Below are 12,117 nucleotides of genomic sequence, written 5' to 3'. Positions count from 1 at the left end.
AGTTAATAGTCTAAGCTAACTGAGGGAGAATTATTGTAGAACTGCATTTTCTAGGTTCTTGACATTTAAACTGTGTTGGAACCTGGGTTGACACCATGGTCAGAGGACAGTCCAATCAAAGCCTGAGAGATCAAAATATGACTGATGCTTGAGATCTAGTGGCTGTCTTTCTTCACAAGAAGTGGCTGGTGGTGGATGGAAAGGCAACATAGACTCTATGTAAAGAATATTCAGCCCTCAAATGGGTATCTTTACAATAGCAAATAAGAAACTGCTAAATAAGAACTTTGAAATTACCATGACCAAGCTAGGACCTGCAAACCTGAAAAACCAGTCAATCTCCCCATGGTGGACAGCTTCTTAGAAATGTTTGACCATATCTTCATCGACTTGATTTAATCGGAGGCTTTGCTTGGGTCTTCCCTGGTGGCTCAGATGGTAAAGAATCCGCCTGCAATGTGGGAGACCCAGATTCGATCCCTGGGTTGGGACTATCCCCTGGAGAAGGGCATGGCAACCCACACCGATATTCTTGCCTGAAGAATGTCATGGTCAGAGGAGCCTGGCAGGCTACAGTCCCTGAGGTCGCAAAGAGTCAGACACGACTGAGTGACTAAGCACAGCACAGCAGAGGCTTTGCTTCGCAGTAATAGCATGGCATTTAGTTAGTTTCTATTTAAGGAGATTCACACAGCAAAAGTATTGTTGCATATACAAAAATAAGGACCAGACAATGTCTAAGAAATGTATTTAACATTAAAACATAGATCATAGCAATTTGGTCTTGGGTTTTCTTGCTGAGTTTTCTGGTGTTTGGATATTAAAGAGCCTCAGAGTCCTCCATAAAACCATTGCAAATTGCTCCTGGACAGAATTCATCCTCCCCTGTGTTATTCTCCTATTGTTGTGGTAATAAATTAACCACAAACTTAGTGGCTTAAAACAACCCAAATTCATTATCTTACAATTCTGGAAGTCAGATGTCTAAAATGGGTCCACAACACTGCATTCTTTTTGGAGACTCAGGAGAGAATCTATTTCCATGACTGTTCAGCTTCCAAAGGCCTCATACACCCTTTGGCTTGTGGCCCCTTGTCTCCATCTTCAAAGGCAGCAAAAAAGCATAGTATGTTCACATTCCCTTCTTTCTATCCCTTTCCTTCTGGGGTCACATACCATTCTGACTCCTTCTGCCTCCCTCTCATAAAACCCCTGTGGTGACATCTCAGGCCCACCTGGACAATCCATGATAAACTCCCCATTTCAAGATCTTTACCCTGATCACCTCTGCAGAGTTTCTTTGCCATTCCAGGTAACATTCACAGGTTCCAGAGACTAAGGTGTGAACATCTTCAAGGACCATTTTTCTAACATATCCCCTGACCCTCAGGAGAGAATAGGGCTTGTTTTCTTTTTCTTCAGGCATGAAATGGTGCTGAGATCAGCAGTTCCCCACCTTGGCTGGGGATTTTTTTTTTTTAACCCTAATGCCTGCAATGTACACCAGATCAATTACATCAAATCTGTGGGGGTGGCTCACAAGGCATAGGGTATTTTATGCTCCCCAGATGATTCCAAAGTGCAGCCAAGGTTGAGAGCTAATCATTAAGAATTTTTCCTTTTCCTTTTGAAGGCTGTCTTGGGGCATGACCTGGATATATGAGAGTGCCTCAACTTTACCAAACTAATTTCTAATTTTGTTAAGAGGTACATGAAAATGTCTAGAAGAATGCATATTTTTGTTCATTTTTATTGAAGTATAGTTGATTTACAGTGTTTCAGGTGTACAGCAAAGTGATTCAGTTAGACACTGATATATACACATATATGGAGAAGGCAATGGCAACCCACTCCAGTACTCTTGCCTGGCATATCCCATGGATGGAGGAGCCTGGTAGGCTGCAATCCATGGGGTCACTAGGAGTCGGACACAATTGAGTGACTTCACTTTCACTTTTCACTTTCATGCATTGGAGAAGGAAATGGCAACCCACTCCAGTATTCTTGCCTGGAGGATCCCAGGGACTGGGGAGCCTGGTGGGCTGCCGTCTATGGGGTTGCACAGAGTCAGACACGACTGACGCAACTCAGCAGCAGCAGCAGCAGCGTACACATATATACACACACATCAGTTATGGTTTTCTCTGGATATACACCCAGGAGTGAAAGTGCTAGATCATATGGTAGCTCTATTTTTAGTTTTTTAAGGAACCTCCATCCTGTTCTCCATAGTGGCTGTACTAATTTACATTCCTACCAACAGTGTAGGAGAGTTCTTTTTTCTCCACACCCTCTCCAGAACTTATTACTTACAGACTTTTTGATGATGGTCATTCTGACTGGTATGAGGTGGTAGCTCATTGTAGTTTTGATTTGAGAATGCATATTTTAATGGTTCAGAATTTGTTAGTCTCAGGATGCTATAGTCAAGAGAGTGGGATGAAGACAATCTATTCTGTAATTACCAAGTTCAAGCAATAATGATTTAAACTATATAAACCTACAGATAAATCTCCTATCTGCTGAATATATAAGTTAAGCACTTTTTAAAAATAATTCTTCCCTTAATAGTATGAATTCAAAGCAATCTCTTCCATGATGTTATGAGCTGTAAATCAATGATACTGAATGTAACCCAATATTCTGTAATTGAATTAACAGTGAGTCATATGGCTTCAAATATGAAATAATTCCTTCCTTTTAATAATTACACTGTATTTCTTCACTTAAAGTCTACCCTTCTACATGGCTAGAAGGCTTGGTGATTTAGAAGGGCTTATGTTGGTTGACATTTGAATAATTGGTTAACTTATTGTCACTGAATCATCAAGACCTTTAAGTCATCACATAATCTTGACCCTCTTCCAGTGTGAAAATATACATTATATTATATCTCTAGATAATTACTACTAAAAAAGAGAGACAAAGGAGTTGAGATATTTTCCTCGCTTGACTATTTGAATTGTCTGTGGGCTTTATTGGTCAATTCTGCTTCCTAGGATCAGAAAAGGTCAGCTCTGTATTGGGCTCCATTGAGAAGGGTTTAGGAGACCGTTACAAGATGCCATTAACATAAAATGGTCTTTTGGTATTTATGCTTTGATACTACAAGGACAAGGAATACAGTGGCTACATTTTTTTGAATTAGGACATAAAGTCTAAGAAGCAACATGTGCCCTATTTCCACATAGAAGAGGAAGTGTGGAAAATGTTGCATCCATACTAAATGATGGGAGATTGCTCAGGACATTTTCATATATCATGGGGCAATGAATAAAACATTTAAAATCAAACTGATTATTTTCAAAAGTCGGTTTGGTTGTAGGTAATTTATTAGATTCTTATTAGTAATTTAAATAATGGGAACTATTCATTAAGAATAAATAAATACTAATATAATAAATAGTATTGTGTAATATATCAATTTGTTCAATTACATTTGAGAAAGGAATGTGTTCCATTAACATTTTTGACAAACACTAAAAGCACACAAAAATCCTAAACTGAAGGTACTATATCAATGCCTATGTAATCAATAATAGCTACTACTTAAAATACTTTATTTAAATTTATTTAATACACTTTAAATAAATTAGCTCATTCAATAGTCACAGTAACTTATATAAATGCAAATGCCCCATTTTACAGATGAGAAAACTGAGAACTAGAGAAGTTTAGTAACTCCACCAAAATCATACAACTAGTAAGTGGTAGAACCAGCAGGCACACCTAAATGTGAGTCTCAGCTCTCCCCAGAGAGTGAAGGCTTTAACTAACTTTCAAATGCTCTGAATTCACAGTTGTTAAGTACTGTAATCCCAGATCAAGAGATAAGAATAACCACAGGCTTTGTAGCCAGGGTGGTTTTCAGGGCATGATGAGATTAGAATGAGAACTTTACTACAAAGAAGTCTCCAGGAAGCTTGATTTTTCATTTGGAATTGTATCATATGCATGTTTAAACTATCCTCAAGATGATATTGATTCCTCTATCTGTGTGTGTTCCACTTTGAAAATCCTGATCATTTAGAGGTAAATTAATTTGCCTCATTTTATTTTAACCTATATATAAAATATCTAGTTTTATTTTTATGAATCAGTGTTTCTTAACCCGATCCTTAAATCACAAGGATTAAAATCACCTGCTTGTTAAAAATATACTTCCTGGATCCCATTTTAGATCATCTGACTCACAGTCTCTAAGGTCAGGGCTTGGAAAAGATGTTGTTTGTTTTATAAACTAATCAGGTGATTTGTTGTAGAAATTAATTTCACTTGCCCAAAATTTAGATTCTAAAATCAATGCTCGTTATAGTGATTTAGAGACAGTGCAAAGCTTCCGAGAAGGACAAAGCTAATAATATACTTCATATACTATTTTCCTCTCTTTTCATTTCCTCATGTTAACTTTTTCCTTCCTTTTTCTTTATTCATCAAACACTAGCTGATGCTCCCACAATGTGTGGCCACTCAGCTAGCCTGGATCCATGACTATTGTCACAGTTTGGGAGATTTCACTGTCCCTGCTCTTGCATATTAGATAATTCCTGCTCTAAAGAAACCTGTTTGATATTGTTAAGTCCACCATTTTTCAATCATATTTACCCACATATGTATCCTTTCTTCAAAGAGTATCTGTTATCCTGGAGGGCAACTTTAGAAAAAGGGGAGTTGACAATGATATTTTAAAGCATACTAACATATAATCAATAATTGGCAGGATTTGCTGGTAGTACATTATTGCCTTTTTAAAATAACTATTGTCAGGATAAAAGACTTCTGGTAGATTGCCCATGCCCTGAAGTTTCTCCTGGAAGACTTGACCTGTACTAAACGAAACAGAGGCAATCCTAAGTGTTCTTGATTATACCAGACTTCACATAAGAATCCTAATATGTATTTCTACTCCTTTTTACCAAAGTGCAAACTCAACCAATTCACCTATTTTGTTATAAATTTGGGTAAATGATTTAGTATTATCATCTTGGTCTCTAACTGTTAATTTTCAGTTTGTCTTTACTTGTTTTTAGATGATTAAAGCAACATGTATATTTTAAAAACACACAAATAAAACAGAAGCATATAAAGTACACAGTAAGAACCATAAATGATTTCCCATTCCTATTATGTCAGTCTCATTCCCTAGGCATGCTTCTGCATCTCTTTCTGTTTTTTCCTATATTGTATTTACACACATACACATGCAATGTATAAGGAAATAAGTATGTATAATATGCAACCCTGGAATTCTCTTGCTTTTCTATGATCCAACATATGTTGGCAATTTGATCTCTGGTTCCTCTGCCTTTTCTAAATCCAGCTTGAACATCTGGAAGTTCACTTCACATACTATTGAAGCTTGGCTTAGAGAGTCTTGAGCATTATTTTGCTAGTGTGTGAGATAAGAGCAATTCTGTGGTAGTTTGAACATTTTTTGGCATTGCCCTTCTTTGGGCTTGGAATGAAAACTGACCTTTTCCAGTCCCTGTGGCCACTGCTGAGTTTTCCAAATTTGCTGGCATATTGAGTGCAGCACTTTCACAGCATCATCTTTCAGGATTTGAAATAGCTCAACTGGAATTCCATCACCTCCGCTAGCTTTTCTCGTAGTGATGCTTCCTAAGGCCCACTTGGCTTCGCATTCCAGGATGTCTGGCTCTAGGTGAGTGATCACACCATCATGGTTATCTGGGTCATGAAGATCTTTTTTGTATAGGTCTTCTGTGTATTCTTGCCACCTCTTCTTAATATCTTCTGCTTCTGTTAGGTCTATACCATTTCTGTCCTTTACTGTGCCCATCTTTTCATGAAATGTTCACTGGGTATCTCTAATTTTCTTGAAGAGATCTCTAGTCTTTCCTATTCTATTGTTTTCCTCTATTTCTTTGCACTGATCATTGATCTTTCTTATCTCTCCTTGTTACTCTTTGGAACTCTGCATTCAAATGGGTATATCTTTCCTTTTCTCCTTTGCTTTTCACTTCTCCTCTTTTCTCAGCTATTTGTAAGGCCTCCTCAGACAGCCATTTTGTCTTTTTGCATTTCTTTTTCTTGGGGATGGTCTTGATCACTGCCTCCTATACAATGTCACGAACCTCCGTCCATAGGTCTTCAGGCACTCTCTATCAGATCTAATCCCTGTTTGCTCAGAATCTATTTGTCACTTCCACTATAAAATTGTAAGGGATTTGATTTAGGTCATACCCGAATGGTCTAGTGGTTTTCCCTACTTTCTTCAATTTAAGTCTGAATTTGGCAACAAGGAGTTCATCATCTGATCCACAGTCAGCTCCTGGGTTATTTTTGCTGACTGTATAGAGCTTCTCCATCTTTGGCTGCAAAGAATATAATCAATCCAATTTCAGTACTGACCATCTGGTGATGTCCATGTGTAGAGTCTTCTCTTGTGTTGTTGGAAGAGGGTGTTTGCTGTGACCAGTGCGTTCTCTTGGCAAAACTCTGTTAGCCTTTGCCCTACTTCATTTTGTACTCCAAGGCCAAATTTGGAGTTACTCAGGTGTCTCTTGACTTCCTACATTTGCATTCCAGTCCCCTATGATGAAAAGGACATCTTTTTTCTTGCCTGGAAAATCCCATGGATGGAAGAGCCTTGTAGGCTGCAGTCCATGGGGTTGTGAAGAATCGGACATGACTGAGTGACTTCACTTTCACTTTTCACTTTCATGCATTGGAGAAAGAAATGGCAACCCACTCCAGAGTTCTTGCCTGGAGAATCCCAGGGACAGCAGATTCTGATGGGCTGCCATCTATGGGGTTGCACAAAGTCAGACACGACTGAAGCACCTTAGCAGCAGCAACAGCAACAGCTAGAAGGTCTTGTAGGTCTTCATAGAACCATTCAACTTCAGCTTCTTCAGCATTAGTGGTTGGGGCATAGACTTTTATTACTGTAATATTGAATAGTTTGCCTTAGAAATGAACAGAGATCATTCTGTCATTTTTGAGATTGTACCCAAGTATTGCATTTTGGGCTCTCTTGTTGATCGTGAGGGCTACTCCATTTTTTCTAAGGGATTCTTGCCCACAGTAGTAGACATAATGGTCATTTGAATTAAATTCATCCATTCCAGTCCATTTTAGTTCACTGATTCCTAAAATGCCAATGTTCACCCTTGCCATCTCCTGTATGACCTCTCTAATTTACCTTGATTCATGGACCTAACATTCCAGGTTCCTATTCAATATTGCTCTTTACAGCATTGGACTTTACTTCCATTACCAGTCACATCCACAACTGGGCATTGGTTTCAAGTTGGTTCCATCTCTCCATTCTTTCTGGAGTTATTTCTATACTCTTCTCCAGTAGCATATTGGGCACCTACCAACCGGGGAGTTCATCTTTCAGTGTCCTATCTTTTTGCTTTTTCATACTGTTCAGGGGGTTCTCAAGGCAAGAATACTGAAGTGGTTTGCCATCCCCTTCTCCAGTGGACCATGTTTTGTCAGAACTCTCCACCATGACCCATCTGTCTTGGGTGGCCCTACATGGCATGGGTCATAGTTTCATTGAGTCAGACAAGGCTGTGGTCCATGTGATCAGATTGGTTAGTTTTCTGTGATTGTGGTTTTCCTTCTGTGTTCCCTCTGATGGATAAGGATAAGAGACTTGTGGAAGCTTCCTGATGGAAGAGACTGACTGTGGGGGAAACTGTGTCTTATTCTTATGGGCAGGGCCATGCTCAGTAAAGCATTAATACAATTTTCTGTTGATGGGTGGGGCTGAGTTCCCTCCCTGTTGTTTGACCTGAGACCAAACTATGGTGGAGGTAATGAAGATAGTGGCCACCTCCTTCAAAAGGTCCCATGCACACACTGTTGCACTCAGTGTCCCCGACCCTGCAGCAGGCCACCGCTGACCCAAGCCTCCGCCAGAGACTCTTGGACACTCACAGGCAAGTCTGGGTCAGTCACTGTGGGGTCACTGCTTTCTCCTGGGTCCTGGTGCACACAATGTTTTGTTTGTGCCCTCCAAGAGTCTGTTCCTCAGTCCTGTGTAAGTTCTGTAATCAAATCCCACTGGCCTCCAAAGTCAGATTTTCTGGGGGTTCTTAGTCTCTTTGCCAGATCCTCAGGTTGGGAAATCTGTTGTGGTTTCTAGAACTTTCTTAATAGTACAAGAATTTGTCTTTGGTATAATTGATCTGCAGTTTGTGGGTTGTAGAAAAAGCAAGAATTCTAGAAAAACATCTACTTCTGTTTTATTGATTATGTCAAAGTCTTTGACTGTGTAGTTCACAATAAGCTGTGGAAAATTCTTAGAGAGATGGGAATACCAGACCACCTTACCTAGCTCCTGAGAAATCTGTATGCAGGTCAAGAAGCAACAGTTAGAACTGGACATGGAACAGCAGACTGGTTCCAAATTGAGAAAGCAGTAAGTCAAGGCTATATATGGTCACCCTGCTTATTTAACTTATATGCAGAGTACATCATGTGAAATGCTGGGCTGGATGAAGCACAAGCTGGAATCAAGATTGCTGGGAGAAATATCAATAACCTCTGATGTTCATATGACACCACCCTTATGGCAGAAAGTGAAGAGGAACTGAAGAGCCTCTTGATGAAAGTGAAAGAGGAGAGTGAAAAAATTGGCTTAATATTCAGCATTCAAAAAACTAACATCATGGCATCTGGTCCCATCACTTCATGGAAGATAGATGGGGAAACAGTGGAAACAGCGACAGACTTAATTTTCTTAGGCTCCAAAATCACTGCAGAGGTGACTGCAGCCACGAAATTAAAAGACTCTTACTCCTTGGAAGAAAAGCTATGACAAACCTAGGCAGTATATAAAAAACAGAGACATTACTTTGCCGACAAAGTCCATCTAGTCAAAGCTATGGTTTTTTCCAGTAGTCATGTGTGGATTTGAGAGTTGTAGTATAAACCTGAGTGCCAAAGAATTGATGCTTTTGAACTGTGGTGTTGGAGAAGACTCTTGAGAGTGCCTTGGACTGCAAGGAGACCAAACCAGTCCACCCTAATGGAAATCAGTCCTGAATATTCATTGTAAGGACTGATGCTGAAGGTGAAACTCCAGTACTTTGGCCACCTGATGCAAAGAACTGATACATTTGAAAAGGCCCTGATGCTGGGAATGATTGAAGGCAGGGAGAGAAGGGAATGACAGAGGATGAGATGGTTGGATGGCATCACTGACTTGATGGACATGAGTTTGAGCAAGCTCTGGTAATTGTGATGGACCAGGAAATCTGGCGTACTGCAGTTCGTGGGGTTGCAAAGAGTTAGACACAACTGAGCTATTGAACTAAATATGCAACACTGGAATAGAAATAGGAGCCCACCTAAGTATTCTTGCCTAGAAAATGCTATGGATAGAGGAGCCTGGCAGACTATAGACCATGTGATTGCAAGAGTTGGACATGATTGAGCATGTATGTATGCATCATGTAATATATATAGTAAGTACCCCTCGTCCAAGGTAAGGAGCAGTGGCTGTGCTTTGCTGCAGCAGCCGTGAAGAGATACCCCACATCCAAGGTAAGAGAAACCCAAGTAAGACGGTAGGTGTGGCAAGAGGGCAAACACAATGAAACCATAATCACAGAAAACTAGTCAATCTAATCACACTAGGACCACAAACTTGTCTAACTCAGTGAAACTAAGCCATGCCTGTGGGGCCACCCAAGATGGGCAGGCATGGTGGAGAGGTCTGACACAATGTGGTCCACTGGTGAAGGGAATGGTAAACCACTTCAGTATTCTTGCCTTGAGAACCCCATGAACAGTATGAAAAGGCAAAATGATAGTATCCTGAAAGAGGAACTCCCCAGGGCAGTAGGTGCCCAATATGCTACTGGAGATAAGTGGAGAAATAACTCCAGAAAGAATGAAGGGATGGAGCCAAAGCAAAAACAATACCCAGTTGTGGATGTGACTGGTGATAGAAGCAAGGTCCAATGCTGTAAAGAGCAATATTGCATAGGAACCTGGAATGTCAGGTCCATGAATCAAGGCAAATTGGAAGTGGTCAAACAGGAGATGGCAAGAGTGAACATCAACATTCTAGGAATCAGCGAACTAAAATGGACTGGAATGGGTGAATTTAACTCAGATGACCATTATATCTACTACTGCGGGCAGGAATCCCTCAGAAGAAATGGAGTAGCCATCATGGTCAACAGAAGAGTCTGAAATGCAGTACTTGGATGCAATCTCAAAAACGCCAGAATGATCTCCGTTCGTTTCCAAGACAAACCATTCAATATCACGGTAATTCAAATCTATGCCCCAACCAGTAACGCTGAAGAAGATGAAGTTGAATGGTTCTATGAAGACCTACAAGACCTTTTAGAACTAACACCCTAAAAAGATGTCCTTTTCATTATAGGGGACTGGAATGCAAAAGTAGGAAATCAAGAAACATCTGGAGTAACAGGCAAATTTGGCCTTGGAATACGGAATGAAGCAGGGCAAAGACTAATAGAGTTTTGCCAAGAAAATGCACTGGTCATAGCAAACACCCTCTTCCAACAACACAAGAGAAGACTCTACACATGGACATCACCAGATGGTCAACACCGAAATCAGATTGATTATATTCTCTGCAGGAAAAGATGGAGAAGCGCTATACAGTCAACAAAAACAAAATGAGGAGCTGACTGTGGCTCAGATCATGAACTCCTTATTGCCAAATTCAGACTTAAATTGAAGAAAGTAGGGAAAACCACTAGACCATTCAGGTATGACCTAAATCAAATCCCTTATGATTATACAGTGGAAGTAAGAAATAGATTTAAGGGACTAGACCTGATAGATAGAGTGCCTGAACATGGAGGTTCATGGGCGGAGGTTCATGACATTGTACAGGAGACAGGGATCAAGACCATCCTCATGGAAAAAAATGCAAAAAAGCAAAATGGCTGTCTGAGGAGGCCTTGCAAATAGCTGTGAAAAGAAGAGAAGCAAAAAGCAAAGGAGAAAAGGAAAGATACAAGCGTCTGAATGCAGAGTTCCAAAGAATAGCAAGAAGAGATAAGAAAGCCTTCCTCAGTGATCAATGCAAAGAAATAGAGGAAAACAACAGAATGGGAAAGACTAGAGATCTCTTCAAGAACATTAGAGACACCAAGGGAACATTTCATGCAATGATGGGCTCAATAAAGACAGAAATGGTCTGGACCTAACAGAAGCAGAAGATATTAAGAAGAGGTGGCAAGAATACATAGAAAAACTATACAAAAAAGATCTTCATAATCAAGATAATCATGATGGTGTGATCACTCACCTAGAGCCAGACATCCTGGAATGTGAAGTCAAGTGGGCCTTAGAAAGCATCCCTAAAAACAAAGCTAGTTGAGGTGATGGAATTCCAGTTGAGCTGTTTCAAATCCTGAAAGATGATGCTGTGAAAGTGCTGCACTCAATATGCCAGCAAGTTTGGAAAACTCAGCAGTGGCCACAGGGACTGGAAAAGGTCAGTTTTCATTCCAATCCCAAAGAAAGGCAATGCAAAAGAATGTTCAAACTACCGCACAATTGCACTCATCTCACACTTCTTGAGTAAAGAAATGCTCAAAATTCTCCAAGCCAGACTTCAGCAATACGTGAACCGTGAACTCCCTGATGTTCAAGCTGGTTTTAGAAAAGGCAGAGGAACCAGAGATCAAATTGCCAACATCCACTGGATCATGGAAAAAGCAAGAGAGTTCCAGAAAAACATCTATTTCTGCTTTATTGACTATGCCAAAGCCTTTGACTGTTTGGATCACAATAAACTGTGGAAAATTCTGAAAGAAATGGGCATACCAGACCACCTGACCTGCCTCTTGAGAAATCTGTATGCAGGTCAGGAAGCAACAGTTAGAACTGGACATGGAACAATACACTGGTTCCAAATAGGAAAAGGAGTATGTCAAGGCTGTATATTGTCACCCTGCTTATTTAACTTATATGCAGAGTACATCATGAGAAACGCTGGGCTGGAAGAAGCACAAGCTGGAATCAAGATTGCCGGGAGAAATATCAATAACCTCAGATATTCAGATGACACCACCCTTTTAGCAAAAAGTGAAGAGGAACTAAAATGCCTCTTGATGAAAGTGAAAGTGGAGAGTGAAAAAGTTGACTTAAAGC

Source organism: Budorcas taxicolor, chromosome 1, assembly GCF_023091745.1.
Source record: "Budorcas taxicolor isolate Tak-1 chromosome 1, Takin1.1, whole genome shotgun sequence".
Classification (NCBI taxonomy): domain Eukaryota; kingdom Metazoa; phylum Chordata; class Mammalia; order Artiodactyla; family Bovidae; genus Budorcas; species Budorcas taxicolor.
This window is presented reverse-complemented; position numbering follows the sequence as displayed.